This window comes from Theropithecus gelada, chromosome 12 (genome assembly GCF_003255815.1).
Source record: "Theropithecus gelada isolate Dixy chromosome 12, Tgel_1.0, whole genome shotgun sequence".
NCBI classification, from domain to species: domain Eukaryota; kingdom Metazoa; phylum Chordata; class Mammalia; order Primates; family Cercopithecidae; genus Theropithecus; species Theropithecus gelada.
In genome coordinates this window covers 35,147,955-35,164,349 of record NC_037680.1, presented here as the reverse complement: position 1 = coordinate 35,164,349, position 16,395 = coordinate 35,147,955, and positions in this window count along the sequence as shown.

Sequence of the window (16,395 nt, the reverse complement as noted above, 5' to 3'; positions counted from 1 at the left end):
TAGGAGCAGAAATTGGAGCAGTTGCTAGAGAGCAGTTGGGGAGAGTGGTTTAATTACAAAGGTGAGAAGGGGACTTTTCAAGGGTGATGGAAATATTTTGTATCTTGATTGTACTGATTGTTACGTTCATCATACATCATACACACATCACCTTAAAATGGTGAATTTTACTGTATGCAAAATATGCCTCAACAAATGACAAAAAAATCTGTTTGTAAATAAATGAATGTAAATACTCCAAAATGTTAAGAGTGGCATTCTGTAGGTGGGAGTATCACTTGTGGATTTTTAAATCTTCTTTCAGTATTCTGTATTACTTGTTAAATAAATAAAAACTAATAAAAGGTTTTTTTTGAGGGAAAAGTATGCTAAAGAGTTGTGACAAAGGTGGGTACCTCTTTGGGAGCAAAGAAGAAACATTCATATCATCTAGCAGATATTTTGTGAGTGGCCTTTCCTGCAGGTCCCTGGGCTAGGAGCTGGGGTTCAGAGATGAGAAAACCTCATTCTTGCTTTCAGTGATCTCATATTTTCATGGGGATATGGACAACACGAGAAGGCTAAGAGAATTCCTTCTATGATTGACAAGGTTTATTGTGGCATTATTCCTCAGAAATTTCTGAGACGATGGAAATATTTGTATCTGCTCTGACCAGCGTGGTAGCCACAAGACACACATTCATTTGAGCACTTGAAATGTGGCTGGTGCAACTGAAAAACTGAATTTTTAATTGTATTTACAGTTAAATAGTTTTAATTCATAGAAATAGGAATAGCTACATGTGGCATGTGACTCTGGTATTGGACAGCACTGTGGGCAGCTGAGGCCAGCCTATTGCTTGAGCCCAGAAGTTAAGAGACCAGACTCCTGGGCAACATGGAGAAATCCCATCTCTACAAAAAATATAATACAAAAATTAGCCAGGAGTGGTGGCACACGCTTCTGGTCCCAGCTACTTGGGAGGCTGGGGTGGGAAGATCACTTGAGCCCAGGAGGTCAAGCCTGCAGTGAGCCAAGATCATGCCTCTGCATTCCAGCCTGGGCGATAGACTGAGACCCTGTCTCAAAACAAAAACCAACGAACAACCCGTAGAATTTGTGTTCTTGGCTTGGTAGGGTGTTGTGCACCTGAGTCCCAGCTACTTGGAGAAGCTGAGGTGGGAGGATTGCTTGAGCCCAGGAATTCAATGGCAACATAGCAAGGCCTATCTCTAAATAAATAAATAAATAAATAAATAAATAAATAAATGAAAGAGGAAGGAAGGAGGGAGGGAGGGAGGGAGGGAAGGAAAGAAAGAGAGAGAAAGAGAGAGAGAGAGAGAAAGAAAGAAAGAAAGAAAGAAAGAAAGAAAGAAAGAAAGAAAGAAAGAAAGAAAGAAAGAAAGAAAGAAAGAGAAAGAAAGAGAAAGAAAGAGAGAGAGAAATTTGTGCTCTTGAAATCCAAGTTGGAAAATACTGATCTGAGGTAATGGGAGTGGTGGTATTCAGGGGGTGATGGTAAAAGGTAAGGGGCAAAAGCAAAAACGAGGCCAGTGTGGCCTCCTGGGGGCCCTGCCCAGCACATCCTTCCTGCCCTGCCACTCTTTCTGCTTCCACTGGAGGAGACCCAGGGTCCCAACTCTGTCTCCTTCTGTGCATGCTTAGGCACACAGGGCAGCCCCAAAGCCGGGTGGGGTCTTCCCTTGCCTTGTCTTTATGTTCATCATCAAAAGCCCAGGCCTGTTTTGTACACTGTGAGGTAAGTGGAGCCCGAGTGATTTACTCTGGGGACATACTGGAGCTTCCATCAGGGTAAAAGTCTCGTGGAAGGAAGGCAACATGTTATTACTCTTTAAATGGGCTTATAAAGCTCACTTTAAAAATGGCATTAGTCTAGTTAACTGCAACAGGAGAGCAGTTCATGCTAGGACCAAAGTATTTGAAATTGTGCTTTGTAATGTGAAAAGCCTAGTAAAATGGATTCTCACGATGTTGAGGTTGCCAGAGAGCTTTCTGTCATAAAATGAAAGGATGCTATAATGTTAAAGACATTAATCATATTTTAAAATCATACAACACTTTCATCATAGTATTGCACTTTCTTCTTTTAATTTGTATGTGGGAGACATTACCTTCCTCATGCACCTGTATATTTGCAGGGTGCATCTAATTTTTATATTTTCTCTTTTCTCTTAACATTAGTTACATGCTGTATCTAATGCTAAGTTCTGAAAGTATGAGAAATCTGTGTTAGAAGTCAGGGGCAAGAAAGCTAACTGGGAGGGTGGTGACTCTCAGGTGGTGGGGTGGTATCTTAATTTGTTTTCTGTTGCTTATAAAAGAATACCTGAAACTTGGTAATTTATGAAAATAAGGGGCTGGGCACAGTGGCGCATGCCTGTAATCCCAGTACTTTGGGAGGTCAAGGCTGGAGGATTGCTTGAGTCTAGGAGTTTGAGACTAGCCTGTACAACATGGCAAAACCCTATCTCTACAAAACATGTGAAAATTTAACCAGGTGTGGTGGTGCATGCCTGTAGCCCCAGGTACTCAGGAGGCTGAGGCAGGGGGATCACTAGGCAGAGGTTGTAGTGAGCCAAGATCTCACCACTGCATGAGGGATAGAGCGAGACCCTGTATCAAAACAAGAACAGACAAACAAAAACCATTATTCAGTTATGGAGGCTAAGAAGTCCAAGGTGGAGGGCATGCATCTGCTGAGAGCCTTACTGCTGGTGGGGTCCCACTCTCTGCTGAGTCCCAAGACTCAGGTGGCACAGAGCATCACATCACGAGGGTGCTGAGCATGCTAACCTGCTCACTCAGGGTTTCTCCTCCACTTCTTTTTAGAGTCTCACTCTATCACCCAGGCTGGAGTGCAGTGGCACTGCAACCTCTGCCTCCCGGGTTCAAGCAGTTTCTCCTGGCTCAGACTCCCAAGTAGCTGGGACTACAGGCACGCGCCACCATGCCTGGCTAACTTTTGTATTTTTAGTAGAGATGGGGTTTTACCGTGTTGGCCAGGCTGGTCTCAAACTCATGACCTCAGGTGATCTGCCCACTTTGGCCCTCCCAAAGTGCTGGGATTACAGGTGTGAGCCACCATGCTCAGCCTCTCTTCCACTTCTTATAAAGCCACCAGCTCCCCTCCCAGGATAACCATTAACCTTTTCTTGAGATAGGGTCTCACTCTATTCCCCAGGCTGGAGTGCAGTGGCTCTATTATGGCTCACTGCAGCCTCAAACTCGTGGGCCCAAGTGATCTTCCTGCCTCAGCCTCCCGAGCAGCTGGGATCACAGGTGTGCACCACCACACTCAGCTAATTTTTATCATTTTTGTAGAGACGGAGCTTCACCATGTTGGTCAGTTTGGTCCTGAACTCCTGGGCTCAAGCCATCCACCTGCCTTAGTCTTTCAAGTAGTGGGGACTACAGGTATGTGCCGCCATGCCCAGATAATCTTTAAAACATTTTTAGTAGAGATGAGGTCTCTCTATGTTGGCCAGGCTGGTCTTGAACGCCTGAGTTCAAGTGATCATCCCTCCTCATACTCCCAAAGTGTTAAGATTACAGGCTCCACCTGGCCCCTTAACCTATCAATCCATGAATGGATCAATCTGTTCATGAGAGCAGAGCCCTATGGTCACCTCTTAAAGTCTTCACCTCTCCAAACTGGCATATTGGCGATTCAGTTTCAATACGAGTTTTGGAGGAGACATTCAAACCATAGCAGGCGGTTTAGAGAACGCCCTCTCCAAAATATCTTGCCCCCTGTTTTGTAAGATGCCTCTGAGCTTCCAGTGCCTGTCTAGACATTTTCACTCCAGTTTCTCCCTGTAGTCTATATCCATGTGTTTAGGTGCTTTGCTTTCTCTTTAGATTTCATTCCGTATTTTCTCTGTTGTCTCTCCATTATATGTGTTCTAGGTGGGGTGTGTCGCGGGCAGGGCAGGGGGGCATATTATGGGAACTACATAATGGAGAAAACTGTGCTTACCAGCTTTTTTGGTCTGTTTTTAAGGTATAGTGTGTCTTTCTCTTCCCCCTCTCCAAAACGCTGGGATTTTCCTTTCATCCGAGGACATTTTTAATTCCTAGTATTCTTTAGCAGAAAGTGCTCACTGTCTTCTCTCTCCGTTTGCTGGACCTGAAACAAAGAATCCGTTAATAATTTGGAGATGTGTAAGGATCAGAGGAAACTCTGAGTTATCACACAGATAGACACTTTTACATAGAGGGGATTCCCCCAGCAACAAAACAACCACAATTCTGTGTGCAGGAATATAGAAACATAGTTTTGAAGTTAGCCAATCTTGATAACAGGTAAACAATGAAGAATACATTTTTTTCCTGCCTTGGGGTCTTGAAGTTTTAGTGGTGAGTGCTGGAGCCAAAAGGCAAATAATATTAATTAGAAGATAATAATAGTTCACTTTGCTTTTTGAAATAAACTTGAGATTAGTTAAAACACAAATTTCTGCAATTCCCTACCTTCCACACCTTCTATAAAGCCAAAATTTACTTACCCCATTTTACAGGTGGGAAAAGGCCATAAAAGGAAACAAAGAGAGGTAAATTAGTTGTAAAACATAACAGGATGGCAGTGGAATGATCAGAAGCTGCTACTGATCCATTGTTGGCCCAATCTTTATTATTGTCCAGCAGCTTGAAACCCGCATTAGGCATCTGAAAAGTCATGCCAGGAATCTACATAATGCACCACTAGTAAAGCAGCCAAAGGACAGCACACTCTCTGAGCAGCGGATGCTAATAAGTTATCTGTTACAGGGTTGTGTACCCCTTCCATGGGTCAAGCTGTTTCAGGTACCAAAGATTCTGAAATGACTTCCAACCATAGCCAGACTAGGCCATGAGAAAGACATACCTGGAAAGACGGCCAGCCTTTTGTGGGCCAGGATTTGACTTTTTTGGACAAGTGTTTACTGCACTGACTGCTTCCCTCTTCTCTCTGCCAAGGACCCTCCCTGCCTTTCCTGTTAAAGGAAAAACTAGAGCTGGAAATTTATATAAAATGCAGTCTTTATAGACGTTTGCACTCTAGTTTTTTCCTTTAGTTTATATCCATTTGTTTAAGTGCTTTGCTTTCTCTTTAGATTTCATTCAGTATTTTCTTTGTTGTTTCTCCATTATATGTGTTCTAGGTGGGGTGTGTGTGGTGGGATCATGGGAGTGATTATGAAGAAAACATACCCTTGGTCCTTGGGCTTAAAAGACCAAGACATTCTTGCCTGTGGGCACCATCTCTTGGTGTCACTCAGGTTTCAGTGGTGAATTTCGGACCCTGGAGTTCCCTTTTCATGAATCTGGGCCCTTGTAGTCATGATATGATGACCCTTCTTTCCTCTGTAAGCCCCATCCTACTGTTGGGAAAACCCTCCAATTCAGTCATCAAAAACTATTGTTTATCTCTTCATTGGCAAAGCCCTGTGTTAAGTCTCCCACAAATGAATTTAATTTCTCCAAAGATTTTTACATTTTTATTTATTGAATGTGTAATGATGGAGACAGGAGGCAGAGAAGTTTCAGGCAGAAAAGGCATGTCCCTAGGGAAAACCTCACCCTCAAGCTGAAAAGCCTGAAATGGTGGCCGGAAGTGAGAACATATATCCCTGGCTTCCTGCTGGAATATTACCCTTTCCTAAACCACCCAGGGCCCTGCCCAACCCCATCCTGTGCCTATAAAGACCCCAGACTCAGCCAGCAGACAGGAGAAGCAGCTGGACATCAGAGACTACGGCTGGATGTCGTCGACTTCAGAGGGACAGCTTGACGGCATAACTTCAGAGAAGAATCTTACCGGAGACAGCAGGACTTCAGGGGAAGATTACCTACCCCATCCCATCCCCTTTTCAGCTCCCCTTCCCACTGAGAACCACTTTCTCCGGTAATAAAATCCCCAACGTTTACCATCCTTCAATTTGTTCATGTGACCTCATTGTTCCTGGATGCTGGACAAGAGCTTGGGAACCATGAGTGTGGACACAAAAGGCTGTCATACTGGCTCTTTTCCTGCTATGGTGAAGGGCAGCTGCCTCACGTGAAAAGGTAAAGAGCCCACTGAACTGTTGACACGTAAGCAGTCTGTGGATGGCAGTGCTGAAAGAGCAATGTAACATGCCCTCTGGGGCTTCAGGGGTCACAGGCACCCCACTTGGATGCTGCCGTGGTGCCTACACAGAGTTTGCTCCTGCCAGTGCTGAAACAGTAGGCTGGTTCCAGTTCCCATCTTGTTCACTCACGTGTTCCCTCCTGTGAGGAGTTGAGAGTGGCGGGCTGAGTAAACCAGGCACCACTGTCGTGAGTCCCTTGAAGGGGTCAGGGAAATATCCTGTTTCAGTAGTACATTCATATGATTCAAAACTCAAAAGATACAAAAAGGAATATAGTGAAAATTGAGTTTTTTCCCTCTCCAACGACTCCAGGTCCACTCTTTGGGGACAATGAAAGTTATAAGTTGTCCTAAGATGTTTCATACATTTAGGAGAAATTCATACATATGTTTTTAAATTTTTATAACACATATGGCAATATATACATATATTATTGTGTACCTAACTTTTTTCACTTACCGAATATCTTGAAGATACTTCCTTCATTAGACATAAAAGCTCTGAAATTACTTAGTGACTGTACCCTTTCACGTTATGGATGGATCAGAATTTATTTCATCAGTGCCTTTCTGATGAAGATTTAAGTTGTTTCTAACCATTTACTCCCCTAAATAATGTTGCAGTGAATAATCTTGGACAAATGCAACTTTGCCTGTGTATGCCATTTTATCTATAAGATAAATTCCTAGAAATAGAATGCTGTGTCAAAAGGCATGTGCATTTGTAATACTGATACTGTCAAATTGCTCTCTATTGATGTTGGAGGGCAGTTCCTGCCAGAAGTAAATGAGTGTCTTTGTCCCCCAAGTCTTACCAATTTGCCAAGTCTTACCAACTTGCTCTGTGTCAAGCTGATAGGTGAAAAATAGTATTCAATTTTGTTTTTGTCTACATTTCTCTGAGTATAAGTGAGTTTGAACATCTTTTTAGAGGTGGGTCTCACTCTGTCACTTAGGCTAGAGCAGTGGTGTGATCATAGCTCACAGCAATCTTGAACTCCTGGGTTCAAGGAATACTCCTGGCTCAGCCTCCCCTGTAGCTAGTACTACAGATGAATGCCACCACACCCAAGTAATTTTTTAATTTTTTTTTTTTTTTTTGGTAGAGATGAGGCCTTGCTACGTTGCCCAGGTTGGTCTTGAACTTCTGGCCTCGGGCAATCCTCCAGTCTCGGCTTCCCAAAGTGCAGGGATTAGAGACATGAACCAGTGCTTGGCCAGTGGAGTATCTTTTATTTGTTTGTTTGTTTGAGACAGGGTCTCACTCTGTCACCCAGGCTAGAGTGCAGAGGCATGGTCATGGCTCACTGCAGCCTCAACCTCCAGGGCTCAGTTGATCCTCTCACTGCACACACCACCATGCCTGGCTAGTTTATTTTTTAAAATTCTTATTTTTTTGAGACAGTGAATATCTTTTAATGCTTCAGACTTATTTGAATTTTCTTTGCTGTGAATTATTATTCACCATGTTGATTCTTGTAGGGGTTTGATGGTATTTTGGTCATTATTGTTATTACTTTTTAGAAGCTCTTTATATACGGTAATCAGTGTAACAAGCAACCCTTTTATAATTTTCTTGTGTAAATCAAAAGAGATATAACTCATTGATGTATATGTTAAAAGATTCTAGAGGAAATTTGGTTACTTTTTAATGCTTTTACATATTCATTAAACAAAAACTTTTTTTTGAGACAGGGTCTTGCTCTGTCAGGCTGGAGTACAGTGACATGACCATGACTCGCAGCAACCTCAACCCCCTGGGCCCATGCGGACATCCCCGCTCAGCCTCCTGAGTAGCTGGGACTACAGGTGCACACCATCACATCCAGCTAATTTTTAAATTTTTTGTTTTAAGAGATGGGACCTCAGGCTGGCCTCAAACTCCTCGGCTGAAGTGAACCTCCAGCCTCAGCATCCCAAAGTGCTGGGATTATAGGTGTGAGCCACCATGGCTGGGCTCATTTAAATTTTTTTTTCTTTTTTTTTTTTTTAACAGAGTCTGGGTATCACTGTGTTGCCCAGGCTGGTCTCAAACTCCTTGGCTCAGGCAATGCTCCTGCCTTGGTCTTAAAAATTTTTTTTTTTTTTTTTTTTTGAGGAGTCTCACTCTGTCGCCCTGCAGTGGCGTGATCTCCGCTCACTGCAAGCTCCGCCTCCTGGGTTCACGCCATTCTCCTGCCTTAGCCTCCCAAGTAGCTGGGACTACAGGCGCCTGCCACCACGCCCGGCTAATTTTTCGTATTTTTAGTAGAGACGGGGTTTCACTGTGTTAGCCAGGATGGTCTCAGTCTTCTGACCTTGTAATCCGCCGGCCTCGGCCTCCCAAAGTGCTGGGATTAGAGGCGTGAGCCACCGCGCCCGGCCAAAACTTTTTATGATTGACACTTTTAAACATGTACAGAAGTAGAGAGAATGACATAACAAACCCCCATGCACTCATTACTCAGCTTCAGCAATTATCAGCACATGGCCATCTTATTATCCATAACCTTCTCCCTGACCCACCCCACTTCTGTCACAAATTTTCCCTTGCCCCTTTGACTATTCAGATGTAGAAATCCTGGGTGTTAACATAATTTCACGGTAATGATTGCTGTTATATTGAAGTATTACTATTACGTATCCTTAGCAAAATTAACAGACGTTCTTTAATATCACTAAATACTTAGAAAGTAGTCAAATTTGTCTGATTGTCTCATATGTTTTTATTTATTTATTTATTTTTACAGATGGTTTGTTCACACCAGAATCCAAACTGGCCCCTTCCTTAATTTATTTATTTTTGCAATTACTTGTTGAAGACGCTGGGTCTTTAGTCCTGTAGAATTTGCTACGTTCTGGATTTGGTTGGATTTGTGGTATTGCATGAACATGTCCTGTTCTTTGTATTTCCTGCAAACTGGTGGTTAGATCTAGAGGCGTGATCAGACTCTTGCTTGATTGATTTTGGGCAAGTATAGCCAAGGGTGTTACTGTGTACTTCCTGTTGAGGCACATCTACAGGCATGTAAGGTCTGGTTGTCTTTGTGTAATCAATGTTGAGGTTGATCTGTCATTTTAGCTGACATTCTGTTCTTAAAGAATGCTGTTAGATATAGAAAACAAAATTTGCCTCTCTATAGAAAATGAAGTGCCAAAGGAGAAACCCACAACTTCATTTTCGAGAGGAGAGAATACACAATGTGGGTAGCTTGCTTTTATATTTAACACAGTGAAAGACTCACAGAAAAAAACTGTGCCCTTCTGGTTCAAGTTCCCTTTAGTCCTCAGTTCAGCATCAGATATTTGTGTGATTTGGCCGGGCACGGTGGCTCATGCCTGTAATCCCAGCACTTTGGGAGGCCAAGACGGGCGGATCACTTGAGGTCAGGAGTTCGAGACCAACCTTGCCAATATGGTGAAACCCCATCTCTACCAAAAATGCAAAAATTAGCTGGCCATGGTGGCAGGTGCCTGTAATCTCAGCTACTCGGGAGGCTGAGACAGCAGAATCGTTTGAACCCGGGAGGTGGAGGTTGCAGTGAGAAGAGACAGTGCCACTGCACTCCAGCCTGTGCAATAGGGCGAGAATCCATCTAAAAAAAAAAAAAAAAAAAAAAAAAAAAAAAGATATTTGTGTGATTTATTTGCTGGCTTACTGTGTCAGAATGTATTTAGATATCAGGCACTTTCTACCATCTTTTCTTTTTCATTTGACTCAGAATATTTTAATCTTGCTTATTATGTTTTACTTTTAAAACAGCTGCCTCAAAAACGTGAGTAATAATTTGGGGGTTTGGAAGACGTCTTTCCAGGAAGCCTTGGTGGCTGGGGTCTCGGCTGTAGTCATACTGAACTTTCGGTGTCTAAATGATGGGCGCCCGCTCTTCTTTCCCTGCCTCTGAGCTGTCATTTTCCTCTGTATGCTATAATCCTCTACTCTTGGTCAACTCCCATGCCTTCCATGACCCCATCCGTCTGTGAGTTGCTCCTGCAATCATTCCACTCTTCTCATTCATAATACTTTATGGGACTGATGAATTAAATCTCGTAGTATCCTGAATTTAAATCAAACTGTAGATCTTCAGTAAGTACTTTTTAAAAGGGAATCAAATTTCTTTGTTTCGTGTTACTTTAAAAACTGCATTTCTTCAAAGACAAGTAGCCTGAGTGGTTTCTCAATGGAAAGTTACTTTCCCAAAGCCATTCTGCAGTATCTGCAATTGCCTTAAAATTCTGCCAATCCGATTAGTTAACCTTATTTTAACCACAAAAATGACTTTCCTAAACCCATCTTATGATGATCCTAAGTGATATCTAAAGTGATAAACGGATGTTTCGACAAGTGAAGTGGCTTGTTTGAAAGGTTTCCGCAGACGGCCCTCCTTTCCGTCGCCCTTCCCTGTGGGTATAAAAGAAACTGCAGTCATGTGAAAGATTTGTGCTTGCAAGGTGTGGGAGCACACGGGCTTGGAAAAGAGGTGCGCGTGCCCTGTTCTCTCTTGGGTATTTTGCTGTGGATGCATGTGTTTCTGGTCTCACAAACGGCTGATGTGCTTTAGAAATTGAAAAATAAATGAGAATCTGAAGACACTGACAGATCACATAGAATTTAATTTCAACTCTTACTTGAAGAGAAGTTGTGAGAAAACACCCACTTTCTGAAAGTAATCTTCTCTTTAATAGCACTGGTTCGAGATTTTCAAAATGGGTATGCACACACATTTATACACATTTATGCACACATATTTAAATTTTTATAGTAATAGATTTAATGGATTATCTTACCCAAGAATTTAATTTCTGAATAAAAAAAACTTTCTAAGGTAGCTACTTATAATACAATTCTTCCTTTCCTATATGACCACAACTTAATGTAGAATTTTTACAAAACAATCCCTTAATTTCACTCCCTTTGCTTTTGAATGTTGAGTTAGTGTGCTGTTTGAAATCCCAAGGCTGGGTGTGGGTGGAAATAGTAAGTCAGGGGTTTTAAGATGCAGAACAATCAGGAAAGGAACTTTGGCTGTGGACTGTCTCTTCAGCCCCTTTGTGGATTTTAGCAAAGGATAACTTGCAACATCAGCATTTCACTCTTGGCGTGCACTTCTACCTTCGGGGCAGGATTAGGACCTCTCTGAGAGTAGGCTCTGCTTGTTATTCAGATCACATGGCATGCGGTTGGCAGGAAATAGATGCATATTATTGATGATGCTGAGAATACCAGGATGGACAGCTGTGGGAGGTGTTTCACTCTTAATTGTGTGGCATGAAGAGCAGTCAGCAGGAGAGTTGGCAGCTCTGACTTTCAGAATTCCACTTAAGGAAGGGAGCGCCACCGATTCAGATCACCAGAGAATCTTATGGGTGCACCTCGAAGGCAATATGACAAACAGTGTGATCAATAGTCATTTCAGGGGTTCTCCTCTGCTACCAGTGTGTATTCCATGAAAATAGACATGCCAAAAAAGAAATCTTAAGCCTGTGAACCATGGAAAGGGTCAGAAAATAGCTATGATAGCAGGCAAAAACTAGAAATGCCAAAAATTGGGCAGAAAAGAGAAAGGAGGAGGTAAAAAAAGCAGATGCAAAGAATACCTTGTATAACAGAAAACCAAACACCACATGTTCTCATTTATAAGTGGGAGCTAAATGATCAGAACACATGGACACATAGAGGGGAACAGCACACACTGGGGCCTATTGGAGGGTGGAGGATGGGAGGAGGAAGAGAATCAGGAAAAATAACTAATGAATACTAGGCTTAATACCTGAGTGATGAAATAGTAATCTATGCAACAAACTCTCATGACACACGTTTACCCACGTAACATAACAAACCTGCACATCCTGCTCATGTATCCCTGAACTTAAAAGTTAAAAAAATACCTTGTATGAAATAGAAATTGGGTAGGGGAATACAGGGCTGGGAGAGGGAGAGGAGCTGATTTCAAGAGCAAACTCACACAGATAACTGGGCCTTTTAAAATGCCAGCATTCTGTGTTTTCAAGTCAGCAGGAAATGCTTTAGAAGAGTAGCAATATCCTTTGCTGAAGCCCATTGAGTTTCAAAGTGGAAATGTCAGTAAGACTTGTGTGTCTGTGCCTCCCAAGCCAGAGGGATCTCCATGCTTTGTGTTGGGCAGTAAAAAACAGAGCTCTTAGGTCTGCAAAGAGTATTTCTTCTGAAAATAAGCCTATTGAAAATCAACTTTTATTACATTTTCTTGCACAATCCACATGCATTCTGGTTTTCTTCCTAGCATGCCAGATCCTGATTCATTAGGAGAGAAAAACAGCTCCATTTTTTTTTTTTTTTTTTTTTTGAGACGGAGTCTCGCTCTGTCCCCCAGGCTGGAGCATAGTGGCCGGATCTCAGCTCACTGCAAGCTCCGCCTCCCGGGTTTACGCCATTCTCCTGCCTCAGCCTCCCGAGTAGCTGGGACTACAGGCGCCCGCCACCTCGCCCGGCTAGTTTTTTGTATTTTTTTTTAGTAGAGACGGGGTTTCACCGTGTTAGCCAGGATGGTCTCGATCTCCTGACCTCGTGATCCGCCCGTCTCGGCCTCCCAAAGTGCTGGGATTACAGGCTTGACCCACCGCGCCCGGCCGGACTCCATGTTTTGAAAGATTTTGTCAGCCAAACTACATTTCATGAGCAATTTATATTTCCACTTTTTAAAATCAAATGTATAGACCAAAGCTTTGTTTGGATGGGTATTCTTTACTGCTGATAGAATTTCAGCAAACAACTTCATGTCTGAGATAGTCTGGGAGGCAGGACTTGCAATCTGACCCTCTGACTGCCAACATAGCTGACTCTTTTTGGGTAGTTTTGCCAAAATTGAATTTGAACACCTTGAGGTGGGACAAATGCTGTCTAGTTTTCCTCTGGTGTTACTTTGGCTTCATGCATTGCGATGGAAGGTCTGGCTGCTGAGGGCTCCTGCCAAGATAAGGTATAACTTCCACAAACCTTCTGAATGAATGGAAAATAGCTCTGGATCCTGATTTCTAAGTCTCTGAGCATCCTGGAGACCCCAGAATAGAGGCCATAACTGGACATTCCAGGTAACCTATGTGGTTTCTGTCTGGTGTGATCATGTTCCAAGGCCATCTTTTTATGATTAAAATTTCTATTTTGAGGTAACTGTAGATTCACATGCAGTTGTAAGAAATAACTCAGACAGACTCCATGCACATTTTATCCAGTTTCACCCAATGGTAACATCTTGCAAAACTATAATATGCTATCACTATAGAATACTGACACTGATACAGTCAAGATACAGAACATTCCTTCACCACTACAATCTCTTACCCTTTTGGCTTCACACACTTTCCTCCTGGCAACCTCTTTCCTAATCCCTAGCAATAACTAATCTGTTCTCCATTTCTGTAATTTTTGTCATTTCAAGAATGTTCTATAAATGGAAGCATACAGTCTGTAACTTTTTGGGATTGACTTTTTTCACTCAGCATGTTTTTCTGGAAATTCATACAGGTGGTTGCATGTATTAATAGTTCATTTCTTTTTATTACTCTGGTATAGATATTCTATAGTTTGTTTAGGAACTATTTCTAGTTTTTAGCTATTACAAATAAAGCTATACTATATACTTTATAGTGTGTACTATAAACATTTGTATATAGGTTTTGGTGTGAACATAAGTCTTCATTTCCCTGGGATAAGTACCCGGGAATGTGATTGCTGGGCTGTCCGGTAGTTACATGCTTACTTTTTAAAGAAACTGCCAAACTGTTTTCTACCCCATGGCATCTTAATCACCAACTATCTCTTCAAAGGACAGGCTGTTTCTACTAACTTTTTCATACTTTGCTTATAACTTTTGTGCAACCTTTTGGCTACAATGTACTATAGCAAACTATCACTTAGGCAGTAGAGAAACTCTCTTATCACATGCCTTTTGTTCTCTACTTGCTTGTTTCTTCTTTTCATCTTCTGATCTTTAGAGAGCAATAGAGATAATAACCAGCTCTACCCAGAAAGGAAATCAAAATAATCTTTTAAAAACATACTGTAATATCCGCTCCTGTTCTCACCTTGGGTTAAGCAAAAAAGGAAAAGGAAATTTGATCTGAATATTACAGGAAAAAATAGACTTTAAACTCTGCCTAAAAAATGTCACACCAATTTGATGCTGCGGTCAACATCGTGCAAAGAAAAAGTGAGTCCCTATGCAATAATCTTAGTTGCTTTTCTTTTTATAATGAAACATGTTTTTAAAATTACTCTAGTATTAAATATACACTGCACCTTTGTTGAAAGGTACAATGCTTTGAAAGTACACTGCTCATTGCTGAAATCCTGTCAGAATTAAAAAATGAGGCAGAAGAATAGCATTTTGGGTAAGGCACAACAAGAGGAAGGAAAATAGTGAGTAGTAATAATAGTAACAATATGGGAGTAGAATGATGGACCCTCAGGACAAGAAGAGCCAAGTAGAGGTCAATTAGGCCATCTGACTCCTTTAACTGTGTTTTGGACGACAGTATTATTCTGCAACACAGTGCCTCCATATTTCTTTTCCATAAGTGCATACAAGATGGACACAATTCAATAGTCCCCGTTATCCTGGGGGAATATGCTCCAAGGTCTAGAGTAGATGTCTGAAACCTTGGACAGTACTGAACCCTACCTACATCTACTATGTTTAAAAAAATACATACCTGCGATAAAGTTTAATTTATAAATTAGGTACAGTAAGAGATGAACAACAATAACTAATAATAAAATAGAACAATTATAATATTGCACCAGCATCACCACTTTTGTGTTTTGGGCCATTACTAAGTACAATAAGGGTTCCTTGAACACAAGCACTGTGATAACATGACAACCAAGAGGGCTACTAAGTGACTGATAGACAACTGGCCACTTGAATACAGCGTGGAGATGCTGGACAAAGGGAGGTTGCATGTCCCAAGTGGGATGAAGTGGGATGGCGAGAGATTTCATCACGCTACTCAGAATGGGGCACAATTTAACATTTATGAATTGTTCATTTCTGGAATTTTCCATTTAATATTTTCAGACTGCAGTTGACCGAGAGTAACTGAAACCATAGAAAGTGAAACCATGGATAAGGAAGGGACTTCTGTACCATCTGTTCTAAAAATATAACTAAAAGTTCAAAGCTTCAATTACAAGAAAAGCCCATTCTTGTTGGGGCTTAACTCTGTAAACCTGAGCATAGTAATTTAAGAGACAGGATTGCACACAGGTTTTGATGTCTGAGGGAGCTGGATTTGAATACTGTCTTCACCTCTTCTTAGCTAGCTGTAATTGTTGTGAGATGATTCTCTGTCGGTTTCTTACATTTCTGCACGTCTTGTGTCAGCTTTTGTATCAGAGAATCTATTCAAGGATGTTTTTATAGTGAATAGTCTTCGAAGACACAGTGTCTCCTTCCAGGTCAGTGAGCAGATGTGTTTGCCATTCTAGATCATAAAATTAATGGCATCTTTGGGGAAAAAAGTTGGGTGAGTTTACTAGCAGCCCTCTTGCAAGACTGGAAGTTTCCTAAGCTTGGAGTTCCTTAGCTCTCAGGTCCACTGCGTGTGTGTCATCCACCTGGACTGATCCCCACAACTTCGCGGGACTTGGAAGGTAAGGGGAACTTGAGTGACTAACCGTCCCAGTTTGCACGGGACTTTCAATGTTAAGTTGAAACAGTCCTGGGCAAAATGATCACTTTAGATGGGAAACCGATGAGTACCTGATGCTTACACAGCTGTCTGCTATGTCATGAAAATGAAGTCCTTTGTCTCTGAGCCAGGAATCATATGTCTTTTGTGAGCACACATGAAACTGGCAGCCTAACTCATTAGTTTGCAAGTAGGGTAAAGTCTTGGACACCTCACAGTTCTTGATAGTGAGAGATGTTTGGCAAGTCCTTCCCTAAGCCTCCATTTTCTTTACTGTAAAATGCAGATGTCAACATCCACCTCAGAGAGTTGTAAGAAATGTACTGGCCGGGCGCGATGGCTCACGCCTGGAATCCCAGCACTTTGGGAGGCCGAGGCAGGCAGATCACGAGGTCAGGAGATTGAGACCATCCTGGCTAAAACAGTGAAACCCCGTCTCTACTTAAAAAAAAAAAAAATACAAAAAATTAGCCGGGCATGGTGGCGGGCGCCTGTAGTCCCAGCTACTCAGGAGGCTGAGGCAGGAGAATGGCATGAACCCTGGAGGCGGAGCTTGCAGTGAGCAGAGATCGCGCCACTGCATTCAAGCCTGGGCGACAGAGGGAGACTCCATCTCAAAAAAAAAAAAAAAAAAAAA